The sequence below is a fragment of the Chaetura pelagica genome, unplaced genomic scaffold (genome assembly GCF_000747805.2).
Source record: "Chaetura pelagica isolate M959 unplaced genomic scaffold, ChaPel_1.0 scaffold63, whole genome shotgun sequence".
Taxonomy (NCBI): Eukaryota; Metazoa; Chordata; class Aves; order Apodiformes; family Apodidae; genus Chaetura; species Chaetura pelagica.
In genome coordinates, this window is record NW_009952896.1 from 2273767 (window position 1) to 2289013 (window position 15247).

Genomic DNA, 15247 nt, shown 5'->3' on the forward strand with positions numbered 1-15247 from the left:
TGAGTGAGAGACTTCATGGTTTTTAGCAGCCTGCTAGGTTAAAACCATGATATCTACTTGACACAGAAGGAGCATAATTAGAATTCTTTTCTTTCTAAAGACAAGAAGTGATCTTTCAGGTTTCACTATGAACATAGCTTTGATAAGACTATAGTTGCTGACAGAGGTTTGGTTTTAGGCTCATCTAGAGAATACAGAACATAGAGAATACTCCATTTTTATAAATATAGCTGTTACCTCACCACTAGGCCTTCTCAAGAAATAAAGAGTACAAAGTAATCTAGTGTCTTGCATTAGCTTAAACGTCCACAAATTGTTGATGCTCAGTGTCAAACTGAAGATTTTCCAGTGTCCTGCATTCCTTTTAAAAATTTACACAAGCAAAATACATTGTTTAGTATTCATTCAATTTTTTTAAGTTTTCATTTTTCTTACATCTATTATGGTCTTCATTGCATTAGCATATTTACATATTTTGGGGCTAGTGGCTACTATAACATTGTGTCAGTCATTATGTCCAGGCTTTAAACATATTGCTTTTTGCATATCAAGATCATTGATTTCCACTACTTATACAATATGGCAGAGAGCATGTCATTATCATGGTAGGAAATGGTTGAGCAGAAGCTGAATGCTTGATCATATAACTCCTACTGAGAAAGGGAAAGACTGACCTTGTTAGACCAGGCAAAGAGGAATTTTTGGTATGAGGATTACATAGGGGAAATGATGGGAAATCATACAAACCAACTAGAAACTTAAATAGTGTTATCTTTCTATAGATAGTCTTCAGAAACCAAGAAGTATGCCATAGGACTTCAATTTTTAAACCTTTCTTTTTGCATTTTCAGTGTATTGTGTCCTCCTACCCTTTTACCCTAGCCTGCTGTCAAACTAAACATAATTCCCTTGACGACACCAGTAAAAGTTGAGAAGAAAACTATGCTGCTGTCCTCTGGTAAATTGCTCAGTGGAGCTGTCAGAAGTACCTTACTGGTTGCACACAAAAGCATGAGATGAACCTTCTGGGTGATCTGAAGGAAGAATAATGCCATATACTTTCTTTTTCAAGATCAGGAAGAACAGTATTATACTGCAAGAAGGCTTCAGATATGCTCTGAAAATTGCTTATTAGGAATTCTTTCCACCTTACTGTACTGACCCAATGGCTTTTAGAAACATATCAAATTTATACAGTATTCTTTCCATTTTAATCTTTGGAGCCATGAAGCCTTTCAGTATTCTTACTGCAGGATCTGTTCTTCACAAGAAAGGCTCCACCTGAAAAAAAACAACCAAGCAACCCAAATTTATTATATTGCTGTGAGGCGGGCAGCCTTCAACTTAAAAAATATAGTCAAATACAGTGGATGAGTAAGACATAACTTTTAACTACAGAAGTATGGATAAAATAATATATTGTGCTAATATAATGTGCCAATGTGTATTTAGAACAACAGTATGACATTGCGTACACAGGTCAGTAAAATAATCTAGATAGGAAGGTTGCTTTTGTCTTTTTCGTATGTGTTAAATATGCAGGACATACATGGAATTAATAAAATGAACTAGACTATTAATTAGGTATATCTATACAGAAGAACTGTAGTTATAGAAGGACTGTAATTTCTTTTATGTGCATTGGCAAAATTAATGTTTTAATAAATGTGATAGCATTCAGCTCAAGACATAGCACAGGGTTGCCCTGAAAACCCCACAAACAAAAAATTTATTGCTGTTTTAGGCTGACTTTAATTTCTCTTCTCCTCACTTCACCCCTAGAAGCTATTCCAGTAGCATCCAAAGGTCATATTTATAGATGTTTGGGATTGGTCTTGTTCAAAGTACAAGCAATTGAGCCAGCAATGTGCCCTTGTGGCTAGGAAGGCCAATGGCATCCTGGGGTGCATTAGAAAGGGTGTGGTTACTCGGTCAAGAGAGGTTCTCCTTCCCCTCTATTCTGCCTTGGTGAGGCCACATCTGGAATATTGCGTCCAGTTCTGGGCCCCTCAGTTCAAAGACAGGGAACTACTTGAAAGAGTCCAGCACAGAGCTACAAAGATGATTAAGGGAGTGGAACATCTCCCTTATGAGGAAAGGCTGAGGGAGCTGAGTCTCTTTAGCTTAGAAAAGGAGACTGAGGGGTGACCTCATCAATGTTTACAAATATGTAAGGGATGAGTGTCAGGAAGATGGAGTTAAGCTTTTCTCAGTGATGACCAGTGATAGGACAAGGTGAAATGGGTGCAAATTGGAGCATGGGAGATTCAAGGTGAATATCCGAAAAAAATTTTTTACTGTGAGAGTGACAGAGCCCTAGAACAGGCTGCCCAGGGAGGTTGTGGAGTCTCCTTCACTGGGGACATTCAAAACCCACCTGGATGCGTTCCTGTGTGATGTGCTCTAGGTGACCCTGCTCTGGCAGGGGGGTTGGACTAGATGATCTTTCGAGGTCCCTTCCAACCCCTAGGATTCTATGATTCTATGAAAGTACAAGTCTTGAATGGATTACAAAATTTCATATAACAAATCTGGCGACCTTGGGCATGTCCATTAAGCAGATCAGCTCCATGAGGCCTATGCAGTGATGTTCTGATTTCAGGAAATGCAGAAGTTGTATTGCAGATTCTCTGCATCATTAGTCTGATCACACATAGTAAATCTGGCATTATAAAAATGTGTTGGCTTTCCTGAATGTGTTTATAACATCTGCGCACATCATGCCAATTAAATCTGACTTCTTGAAAATGTTGATTCACTGTATTCATGTACTAAGTAGGACACCTGGATATGTTGCTGAACACTAGAGCAGTATAACTACCTGAGAAAGTTAACTTGCAACGTATTCTTCCTTACATATTCAAGGTGAGATACAATGGGCAGAGGGCAGAATAGAGGGGGAGAATGACCTCTCTCAACTTACTGGCACACTCTTATTTTTTATATTCCATCATTTTCTGTGCAGCCTTGCTTCTTGATACTATGTTTAAAACCTACAAGTTCTATTTTCGTGGTTTAACCCAGGTAGGCAGTTCAGCCTCACACAGCTGCTTGCTCACTCCCCACCCAGTGGGATAGGGGACAGAGTCGGAGGAGTGAATGTGAGAAAATTCTTGGGTTGAGATAAATACAGTGTAACAGGTAAAGGAAAAACTGCACATGCAAGCAAAGCCAAATAAGAAATTAATTCACCACTTCCTGTCAGCAAGCAGGTGTTCAGCCATCTCCTGGAAAGCTGAGCTCCATCATGCATAACAATTACTCTGGAAGACAAACACCATCACTCCAGACATTCCCCCTTCTTCTTCCTGCAGCTTTTACTGCTGAGCATGATGTCATATTTATAGGTTATTCTTATGGTCAAATGGGGTCAACTGTCCCAGCTGTGTCCCTTCCCAGCCTGTTACTCATCTTCAGCCTAATTTCTGGCAGGGCAACACATGAAGCAGAAAAGCCCTTGACCTATGCAGGCACAGCTCAGCAATGCGTAAAACTTTGGTGTGTTATCAACACTTTTGGTAAAAAATGCATAACACAGCACTGTATGAGCTGCTATGAAGAAAATTGACTCTATAACAACCACAATCAGTACGTCTATGAAAGATTACTCTTTACTCATTTTTAAAGACAAATTACAGTATTTGCTTAAAATGAGATACTACTTGTCTGTTTAAAGTCTCTACTTCGAGAACTTATATTACTTCTTTATAATAATGAAATCTAGGCAATGAACAGAGAGAGTGGATGAAACTAAACCATGTGAACAGGGTATACTTAGGTAATTATGTTTATGGAAAAACTATCATTATGCATTTCTAATTGGACATTTGCTTCTAATAGTATGTTTTTGTCAGATATAGATTCACAGGCTTTAGAACAACAGCTTTTAGTTATAGCCTGGAGATGGACCAGGATTTCTGCATGCATCTTTATTCAAAACTAAATGTTCCATCTGCCCTTTTTTCTACATAATGTATGGTGACAATAGCATAGTAACAATACCTAGGCAAAACAATACCATCACTCTGTGTAATTAAGGATGACTACATAGTCCTGTGGGTTTCCATTATGATGGTTCCATTACAATATATTACAGAGGCAAAACATATATTTCATTGGTCCAAAACAATGATGTTTGTGGTAACAGTATGTAAATGCTGTAATAACATGAGAAGTTTTGTGGTTTGGCCAGGATCATATTAGAAAACATCTGGTAGAATAATTCTAGCTAACTAAATGTTAACAAAGCCAAACTAAAGGAAAAAAGAGACCAATATATTGTTATGTTACAATTTAAATAGTAAAATGCATATGAAGCTCTATTTTATATTATTTCCTTAATCTATTTGAAGAAAAATGCTATCACATGGTACTTGACTTACCCAAAAGCTCTTTTCCAGCATTCCAGAAATTCTATGCTCCTAATAAAAAATTATGGAACATCTTAGTTGTTACTTCAATTTAAAATAATGTTATGTTAAGAGTGTGGCATAATAAAAATTTTAAATATTGATTAAATAAGCCTGGTAATGTGGCAGAAAGGGGACACCACAGCTGAAATTGCTGGCCTAAGGATCCTGAATTCAACCATATCATGGTTATTTCAGACTAATCTCCCATTAGAATTTACATCATTGACCAACCCATATCTGCTGGTGGGAGCAAGGTCCAGCATAGCAACTTTTCTTGTTGTTTCTGCTACTATTTGGAGGAGGAAGCTGTCATCAATGCACTTCAGGAACTTCCTGGATTGTTGGTGCTTTTCTGTGTTGTCCCTTCATCAGATGTCAGGGTGGCTGAAATCTCCCATGAGGGCCAGGGCATGTGAGTGCAAAGCTGCTCCTGTCTGTCTGTAGAGGACCTCATCTACTTGGTCATACTGTTTCAGTGGCCTGTAGCAGACTCCCACTATGATATCTCCTGCTCCTGGCTTTCCTTTAATCAGACCCATAAGGTCTCAGTTGACTCCTCCTCTAATGCCAGTATCTCCATAGACTCTAGCTGGTCATTGATGTAGAGAGCAACACCCCATCCTCTTCTACTCTGTTCTTCCTAAACAGCTTGTACTCAACCATCCCCACACTCAAGTCATAAAAGTCATCTCACCATATCCCAGTGATGCAAATAACATCATAGCCCTGCAGGCATGCACACATCTCCAATTCCTCTTGTTTATTTCCCAAATTCCGTCTTTGTTTGCCATAGTTCAAATTTAGCTGCAATGTCAGCATATCATGACAGGAACTTATTAAGACCTCATCTTCTGTTGGCAGGATTAAGGAAAGAAGAAGAAACCACTATCAGTTACTGTCCCTTTAAGGTATTTTAGTGTTAATTAAAATATCTTTAGTCTTTGCCTCTGTACCATCAACATAAAAATATATAAATATATAATATAAATATTATATATATTATATATATAATATAAATATATAAATACCATTAATTAGAGTTCAGCTCTCTTATTTCAGTTCCTACTTCATTATGTATCAGCAGCATTCAGAGTACTTAGAATACTTAGTCATATTTTTTTTCTTACCAATTTAGCTCATGAAAGATATGAAATCCCATCTCTTCCTGTTCTTTGAGGGACATGTGTTTTCACACAATGCACTTTATCTATAGTTGTGCAAAGTTCTCCTTCACATCTCAAAATAAGAAGACCAGAACAAAGTAGAAAATACCTGATTAGGTATGGCATGTCTGTAATTTTGCCATACTATTAGCTTAATAAATAAAATATCTATCCAAAGGAGAAAAAAAGGTGTTTTTTTTTCTTGTGCATCATAAATGGACATTTTTGTTAAAAACAATGACAACGTTAATCTTCAAGCTTCATTTGCAATAAATGTTACATAGGAGTTTTTTTTCAGTCTCTATTTTTTCTCTTCTATGTGGGAGAAGCAGAGTAAAGAATATTGCAGCTGGTGGTGGTTTTTACTTTGAATTCTGTCACTAAGCAATAGATGAGTTAAAGTAACAATTATTAGTAAGATAGCAGTCAGGTGCTCCAGATGGCACTAATTCAGGAAGCTCATCCAAAGTTTAGGTTGTTATAATGCCTCTAGAATATGTTACATTTCTAGAGGTGTACTATCCTAATGCTACTGATGATATTTTTAGTAGGTGTCAGGATAGCTCCTTAGCAAAAAAACCTTTGCATATTTTTATGTATGCTATTAATCACCTTGCCTGTATTTTGAACATTGCATTTAATAATACAAATGAGATAAAAAACATTTTTTTAAACAAAATCTGTTCTTAGTTTTACTTTGAAATATATTCCATGTAGACACGCTTTTTTTCATTTGGGTTTAATTCTGTTGTTTGGGGTTTTTTTCCTGCTTTTTTGTTTGTTTGCTTCTTTGTTTTAATTTAAATGAGTGAGACTACAAAAGTTTGTTGGAAGTTGATCTGCTGATCATCCAGCAAGTAGTTATATCAAATCTACAGTATAGTTTTCATTGTATGAATTTTCCAAATCAAGTCTTTTCAAGTTAATTATCAAGAGCTTAAGAGTATTTGGGAGGAAAAAAAAAGATAACAAAAATTCACACTTTGAAAAAATGAAAAGCATCACTCAGCATATGTCAGAGAGGAACTTCTGAGCATATAAACACTCCTGATTTCTAAAAGATGTAAAGCTTGATATTCCACAGTCTTACTCAAAAAACATTTTTTCTTTATAATTTTTCATTTAGTAGGAGCAAGGAAAAGTGATGTCACCAGAGATATATGATGAAAGTAAGCAACGTTAGTGGAACAGTCTGCCTTTTTGTTTAAAACCATACATAACTGTTTATACCATAACACAGCAAAGTCTGATGATGTGGTGGCCTTTAAAAGCTGGGTTGTGGTTCAGCTAATAACTGGAATAGCTTGGGAGTAGCAGGAAAAGTTCATTTCAGTCACAAATGACTTCTTTCATAAGATAATTCCAAGATATGACTTTCAAAGGAATTGGCTAGGACTGAAGCTGAGGAAAGAAGGCAGAAGGACAAGTTTATCTTGAAAGTTTGATCTTATGAGTGTTCATCAATAAATGTGGAAAACAAAGAAACAAAAATGTTTAGCAAGTAACATTGAGGACTAATTTTGACTCTGTTCTTATGACTTTGAATGGATTTAAACCTTTAAATAAGTTACTCTTTTTTAGCAGAGAAATATAAAAAAGAGCAAGAAAAGAAGATTGTAATCTTAATGCATATAAATTAGTAGGTTTACAAATTATCTTTTAATTACCTTTTTGCACTATTAATTATTACTGTAGTGGAGGCTTGTGGCAATTGCAAATTCTTTCCCCAGTTTCTTTCTGACTCACTAAAATTCAATAATTTTTATATTCAGTAAACTGACAGTTCTTTCTGTCCTCTGAATATTCTTTTTTTTTTTTTTTTTTTTTAGTTTAAAATGCTTTGAACTAATTTATGTAGAAAAACTAAAGCAGTGCTGTGATTTAAGTCATATTTGACAGATTCTGTCTGTTCAAGTTTGCAGGCATGGATCAGTAAACCACCATAAATGTCTATACCACAGTCTTAAAAGCTACATTGTCTGTTGAGTTTTATTTTGTGTTTCTGTGAATCAGATGATTGTATTAAGAAGTTCTGTTGTTTCTTCCTGTCATTCTCTGACAATTATTGACAACAAACCCAAAGAACTGTCAAACAAATTAATCATAATAGTTAGTTGTGTGACTTTAACAAGAAAAAGGACACATAATTTTACATTATTTTCACCAGTAAACTTGATAGCAGTGTAATGTTGTTATCAGGGTATACTTCATGCTTGGTAAGCAGAATTTCTTATTTGGCATTTTATATCTATGGAGACCTGCCTTTGTTTAAGAAAAGTAAAATGTAAAGTCAGGAAGGTCTTAACTTGAATTCAATTCCCATATAAACATATTTGCTAAAATACAAGTAATACAGGCAACTGCTTTTTGGCCCAATTTAGAGGTATGTTGTACTCAGAGACTTTATTTTAGGCAAAGAAGGTTGGTAGCATCAATTTAAGATTTTTTTGCAAATCTGTGGGTAGACAGTCATGTCAAGTAAATAATTTTTCCTCTCCCTGATTTATGTTCGTCCTTTTGACATATCTGTTAGAGATGTTGAAAATACCTCTGGGAGTTTAAAGAAGTAATTACTGGAAGGAATGAAAGTTTGAAGAAAAGTTTCAGTGCCTTAAGAGCAGTAAACTATATGATTATATGAGAGTTTTATTTACTGACAATCAATAAGTATGGAAGGTTCTGATGTGTTCTATATTTTATGCCTTTTAAAACCTGCCCTGGAGAATTTTTGTGCATTGTGAAAGGACTGCACATAAATTACATCAACAAATAGACCATTTGCAGTCACAACAGTATTTATCATAAATATCAACATGGAATCAATGTGACATATTTTTTGCCTATAATTTTGAAAGGCAGAATCATATTTCAGAGGTATTTCCAAACCTTTGAAGTGTGATACTGACACCTTCTCTGCCTCTGTCTCCCCCCCACAACTATCTTTAAGGGAATTGTCCCATAAAGCTGTTGCATGTTACATGTCAGTCATTAATGAGGTGGTCATTTATTAAGAAGCCCTGGATTAACCTAGAAAGTCAAATTTAAGTCTTCCCAAATTTGTATATGAATACAGGAGGCCTAAGAGATACACTTAGAAAATGCAATATTTAGTTAATTGCTGTTCAAAATTTGATCTTAAGCAATAACAATTCATAGTCATCATTATTGTATTAGGTAAATACTGCTAAATAATCAGCAGTGTTTCCTGTATCTACAGTAGCTCCAAACTATGATGTCTGAATAAGGTTTGGAAGCAATATCCACACCAATTAAGTTTAGCTTTGAGATTATGGTGAGTCCTCTGTGTTTTAGGGGTGCTAATTTTGATTTACATCTACACAATCTGCCAATTTTAGCCAAGAAGTCATTCAAAGGTAAGAAACTGAAAAGAAGTCATGACTACTAATGCAATAGGAATGAAAGTGAACAAAAGATTCTTGGCTTGCCTCAGTGTTGATATAATATAGTGTAAGTAACTCAAACAAACTCAACAGTTCTCTACGTGGCAGTGATTTTTTTAAGCTTCTGGTTTAGTAAGCAATTTTAGCCACTGCTACAGTCCTTTCTATGATGGGGCAATTTTAAAATCTCTGATACTTTTCTGAGAGTTGCTAAGAAAACAAAAGAAAAATAGGGTAAAAGAACAGAAGATTTTTTAACTGCCGTATGTGCATGTATCTTCATGTTCTACCAAAGTAAATAAGGAAGAAATCAGGAAAAGAACTTTAATCATATTGGGTTATCATAAGTAAACTTGTATGTTCAGTTAAATTTCAGCATGCTTTATTTCAACAGAAGACTTTCAGTTTAAAGTTTCTATATCTTCTGTGATTTTTTGATTTAAGCAATCCAAGTCTCCCCAAATAAGCTTATAATGGGAATTAACAGGGAGTCCTCCACTAACTGAACAGGATAGGTTCTGAAATTAACATGTTGTTTTTCACCTAAGTTTTGCTTGCCTAGCCTCCACTAATAGTTCTCCTAAGTAGAGAGGCACTTTTTAATCTTAATTCTTAACTGAACATTGCTCGTAAAAATCTGTCTTTATTTTTGTTATTTTGATTTTAAAACAACTTTTAAATATTTGAAGTGTGTTATGAAAATAATTCAAGTATTGATAAAGCTGCAAATCTATGTCATAAGACATATAATAAATTAATTTGAATTCTACATATTGACCATGATGATAATATAAAAAATGTCATAGTGGCAAAGATTGTAATTTAAACAAGAGGAAATTAAGCTGAAAAATTAAGCAAGCCTTTGAATTAATATTGGTAAATTAACTCTAAAGATTTCTCCACATTCTAAACTATTTTGTTTCATGTAAGCTGCAAACATCAAAGCTGGAAATTAATCTAATCTTCTATGAATATTAAGGATATATTGTTGTCCTGGTTTGAGCCAGGATGAAGCCACTTTTTTTTTTCCTTCAGTAAGCTTTCTTTTAACTAGTAGCAGAGCGTTCCAGCCTGGACTGATAACAGCTGGAATGTTTTTGTAATTGCTGAAACTCCAGGGTCACACCTTCACTCTGCCAGCTCAGGCACTACGGGGAGATCTATGACCCGCCCCCGTAGGAGGCTGAGTTAGACAGACAGCAAAATTGGCCAGAGATATTCCATTCCATATATCTGTGTAAGCTCAGAGGAAGGTCAGAAAACACAGAAGACAACTTCCTTCCTGCTTCTTCTTCCCTTCTCTTCTGTCCATGGCCGGCATCTGGGAAGGAGTCTGTCCATTCATTACCATTGACCCCTGGATACTCGAGCTCTCCTGACCCTCATCACTCTGTGCTCTCTCTGCAGTTCCAGGACTTTTTGGGACTGTTTCAGCTGAGGGGAGTGCCGTGGGAGTTGCTGGGGGTGGGGGGAGGTGAGAGGCTTTTGCACATACCTGAACATATTTGTATATCTTTTCTTTTATCATTAGTGTTTAATTAAAGTTGTGTAGTTTACTTTTCAGTCGAGCCAAGTCTCTCCCTTTTTCTCTCTCTCTTTCTCTACCTGGGTGGGAGGGGGAGGGGATTGAAAGCATTGTTGTCAATCCTGAGCCAAATGGTGACAACTATTCACTGATGCCCAACACAGAGCCTGATTTTAAGCCCAGATTATAATTTTTCACTAATTGGGAATGTTCAAAATTCCATCTATGATGGGAGGAATCCCTCAGATAGCAATGGGCAACAGTTCTGCTGAATTTCATGAAGGACAGAAAACTTAACAGACACTTTCTGCAATGAATTTGCTGGTCCTTGTTCCCAACATGCAACTTTACATGTCGTCTGCAGCTGAGAGCATTCTGCTCTGTCTAGCTGCTCTTGTGATTGTTTTATGGTTTATCAACAGACCTGTAGCCATAATCAACTGTATAATTACCAGCCTAATGATCCTAGCAGCTATGATACTGATCTTTATGGGGGCACTGTATGTGTACAGTTACAGTACAACTCCTAAAGTGAATGGGATGGTCCACATTGGTAATGCCAGTAGCAGGTTCAATTTTACCTCTCCATTTTCTTCCAAGCTGAATCTTCCAGCTCTTGATCTGAATAGCATTGTTGCTGTAGGTATGCTTCTGCTGAAAGTTTATAATTTATTATGGATACATAGGGTGAGGTGTTGCTCCACTCACTGCCACTCCCCCACAGGCAATGCTGCTGCCACTGCTACTGCCACCTGTGATGCTGCCAACACCACTGCTGCTGATACCACCACTCATACTGCTACAAAAAAAGCTGCTTCTACAAGTGCTGCTACAAAAACAGCTGCTTCTGCAAAGACTAAGTCCACTCCTATTCAAATTAAACTAGTTAATCCTGTGGCCAGGAGCAAAGCTAAGGGAAGATGTTGAAAAATATTCTATACCTAAGTACAGCTCCTAAAATTAAAGAACAGGGAGAGAATATCAACTTGTATATAATAAATAAAATAAATAAAAAATCCAGAGAGGACTCTGGCATCATCTGCCCATGATATTTAACTTGAAAGAAATTCAGAGACTCTTAAGATATTTTCAGGTGTCATTCAGAGCAGATGTATAACCAACTATTTAACTGATTAGAAAAATGAACGGTAACATTATTAGGGTTGCGAGAGCCTGAAAAATCCTGCCCTTCTAAGAGGTTACTCAGTTGGTTTTGTCAGAAACAAGCTTTTTGGCTACTGCTAAGTAGCAGTAAGGCTACTGCTGATTAGTTAACTTGTCCATTCTGTGATAAGATAATTGGCTCTGTGCTGTTCTACCTTTTCACCATCACCATTTGTCTATTCTACATGTATGCATTTCTCCCTGGACCCTGGTACATTTGCAACATCTGAACAATCTGCTAAGATTTTTAATTTATTCACTTTATATTCATTTGTCACCATAATATTTTCTTTCTTTTTTTTATTTATGTTGGTTTTTTAAATTTATTTTGCTTTGTCAAGTAATGACAGTAAAGCTACATGTATCTATGCTTTCCTTCCAATAACTTTTGAACCTGTTAGTCAATAACAGTCAAATGGTTAAATCAAATGATAAATGCTTTCCCATAACTGAGTTCTACAGGCTTTGTGAAAATTGTACTGCCTGCAAGAGGAAAAAGATCCCAATTAGATTTCCTTCCTGGTCTTCAGTGTGAGTGGGTAAAGAATACAGACAAAATTTGACTGGTATTTGTTATCAGTAGCAGCAGCTGACCAGCCAGTCAGCATTGCACGTAAATTCTGGATTAGTCACAGTATGTACTGTTTGTTATCCAGTATTTGCCCTATGGAAGATAAGAGAAGTTAAAGAGCAAATCTCAGAGGACAGCAGACTAATTCTGCTATTCATAGAAACTTGTTTGGTCTCCAGAATAGATGTTTAAAAAGAATTCATTAGTAAAACCATCACCTTAACTAATGTAACCTGGTTTTATCTCCTATTTTTTAATGATCAAGTTTCCAATTTCTGTGAATTTGGAAGGGAGGGACTATAGGAGATGAAAGGTAAAAACTATCATAATTTACTAGATTTTCTGTGTGACAGTTTTTGGAACTGAAAGTGGATAATATTACATGAAAATTACATCTATAACATTTATTTTGCTGTAGACATAGTGGTTGAGGGTAGAAATGTGAGCCCTGTGCTCCAAACACCTTTTAATGTTTATAGGAAAAAAGAAGTGTTTTATTCCAGTACAATACTCACTACTGCTTTGTTCTTCATCTCCTGCTCTTGGGTGAAGATTGTTGGAGTCAGCTGCAGAAAACAGTTCTTACAGTGCCAAAACTTCTTTTTAACCTCAGTCAATTAGGTTTTAGATGTGGGTAGAATAAAGGAATAAATGTAATATAGAAAGATTCTGTTGGCAACAGATAGCAGCAGAATATCAACAGTTCCTTTATTTTGTTGGTTACCATGGAAACAATCAAGTATGAGATGTTGCTTGCAAAACTGCAGACTGCAGGAGGATTCATTAACTTTAGAAGGGCTGAGCTTTGTGCTTGATATGTCTGAAAAGTAAGAGTGGGCATTTTTACTTGCATTTGGTTGGCCTTTTTATGGGATAAGCAGGGACTTAAAGGAATGCTTGAAGTACATGTGGATTGTTGGGTATTCAGGTTCTGGCTTTGGAATTACTAATGCTTATATCTCATTTTTTCTACTGGTGCATGAATATTTGCACATGGATGGGTTTATTTGGCAGAAGCTCAGTGAAATGTAGTGGTGTAATACTTTTTATGTGAGAACAAACGAAAATGAGATTTCGTCATGGTTCTCATGATATATGAGATTTCGTCATTTTTCTCATGATTTATGAGATTCCTGAAATGAGAGTCCAATTATTAAACGTTGTTTCAAGCAAATAGATCATTGAGTTTCTCAGTCACTGCTGACTGATAATCAATTTGTTGAGTGATGATTAAAATATTTTGGTTTGATCTAAAATGACGTAGCAGTTTGAGTCCTACCTAAATGACTTTTTGATAAAGAAGCACATTCTTCTTCTGTATATAAGCTCTCCATTTCCTGTTTTAAGGAGAAAAATTGTGAGTTGCTCTTTTAAGGTTTTATAACTCCCTCTGTTTTCACCTTATTCAAAACAGGAATTTGTTATCTTCATAATACTTAGCTAATTTTTTTTTGTTCACGAATGTAGGAAAAGAGGATTAATTATGTCAGGCATTTATGAAGATGCTGATATTTCAGGAATGTTTTTTCAGATCTTCCTCCCTAACATTTTTACATACTCATGTTCTCTTTTATAAGGCCTTATGAAGGCAAGGGTGTAATCAATTACACATGTGTATGCTGGTAATTTTGTGTTCTATTCTAGATAAGAAAATAATCTTTTTTAGATAAGTTAAAACAATAAAACACAAAAAACTATAGCACAAAGCTTTTGGAATTGTTGTTTGTAAGAAAGATACCATGCAAGAGTGTCAGCATATTTCCATGTTTTTGTCTGCATTGCATAGATGCTATTAGAAAATATGTGATTGTATAGCGATTGTATATTACCAGTCAAGCACAGAAAAAAAAAAAAAAAAAAAAAAAAAAAAAAAAAAAAAAAAAAAAAATGTTAATAGAGTGGCATCCCATGTGCAGGTAGTAAAGACTTCAGTGCAGCTCTTCAGATGTATGATTCAGTTAAAATTCTGTAGAACAGAGGCGTAATTCCTCATAGCCTCTGTAATCCTTTTTTAAGATTTATCTAACGGTCAGACAAGATCATATCAAAGTTTAACTTGTTTGGTCTGGAAAAAAATACTGGTACATCAAAATGTCAAGGCAAGTCATGACACTGAAAATAATCAAACTTCCCCTCCTAGTAACATATGGAAGTCCTGAACCCATCAGTTTCCAAAGTAGGTTTATGGTATAAACGCTTTGCTAGAAGTCAGGTGTGATTCAAACACACAATTTTGATCGAAGGCCCAGCTTTGTAGTATTGAGTGTGTTGTTAGTCTAAAACCCAGACTTCCTATAAGTGTTGGTATTGTTTGTGAAAATACATAGATAATATTTCTACTATTCTATATTTCACTATTAAAATTGCAGTGAATATATTTGTAGCAAATTTGCAGAATTCTTATTTTTTACTCAAATTTCTTTTGGATTGATCGTATGTAAGAGAGTGAGTACTGTAATTCAAGATGTATGGTAACGTGTGTTACTTTCAGGTATTGAGAGAAAAGGTCATATTGCATATGTAGGGTTGTTTTGGTTTTCTCTTTCTAGATCTAGCTAAAATCTTTTCACACTGTAAACATCCATTTGAAATCAGATATAGAAACTCAAATATATACAGCAGCAGGCATAAAATCTTTATCTGTGTATCAACATCTATAAGAGCAGAATGTATTGTACAAACTGAACAGTGTAAAGAGGGGAAAAGCTGAATTAGCTGTCTACCACACACAAGGAGAGTCAAGCTGTTCTTTGGAATAATTTGCTTAGCCCACAGGCAGAAGTAGTGCCAATGTTTCCCTCTCCATTTTACTCTAGGTAGCAGGGATTTTTTGGGATATCACTTTAAGCAATGCTAAACAGGAAGCTGGAATTGCAGAGTAAGCAGATTTTTTGCTTGTGGGGAAATGACAATCTGGCTGTGTTCAGAAAAGTAACATCTTACTTTAGCACAATTTATTGCAGCTTCAAGCTGAAACAAGTTTCTTGACTTAAAAAAAAAAAAAAAAAAAA

The 15247-nt window shown here is 35.6% G+C and overlaps 1 protein-coding gene across 1 annotated transcript in view; it reads left to right on the forward strand.

Moving 5' to 3' along the window:
- Positions 1-15247, forward strand: part of CCDC102B (coiled-coil domain containing 102B) — a 117058-nt gene that overhangs the window by 42873 nt on the left and 58938 nt on the right. The gene's annotated exons all lie outside the window — the stretch shown is intronic.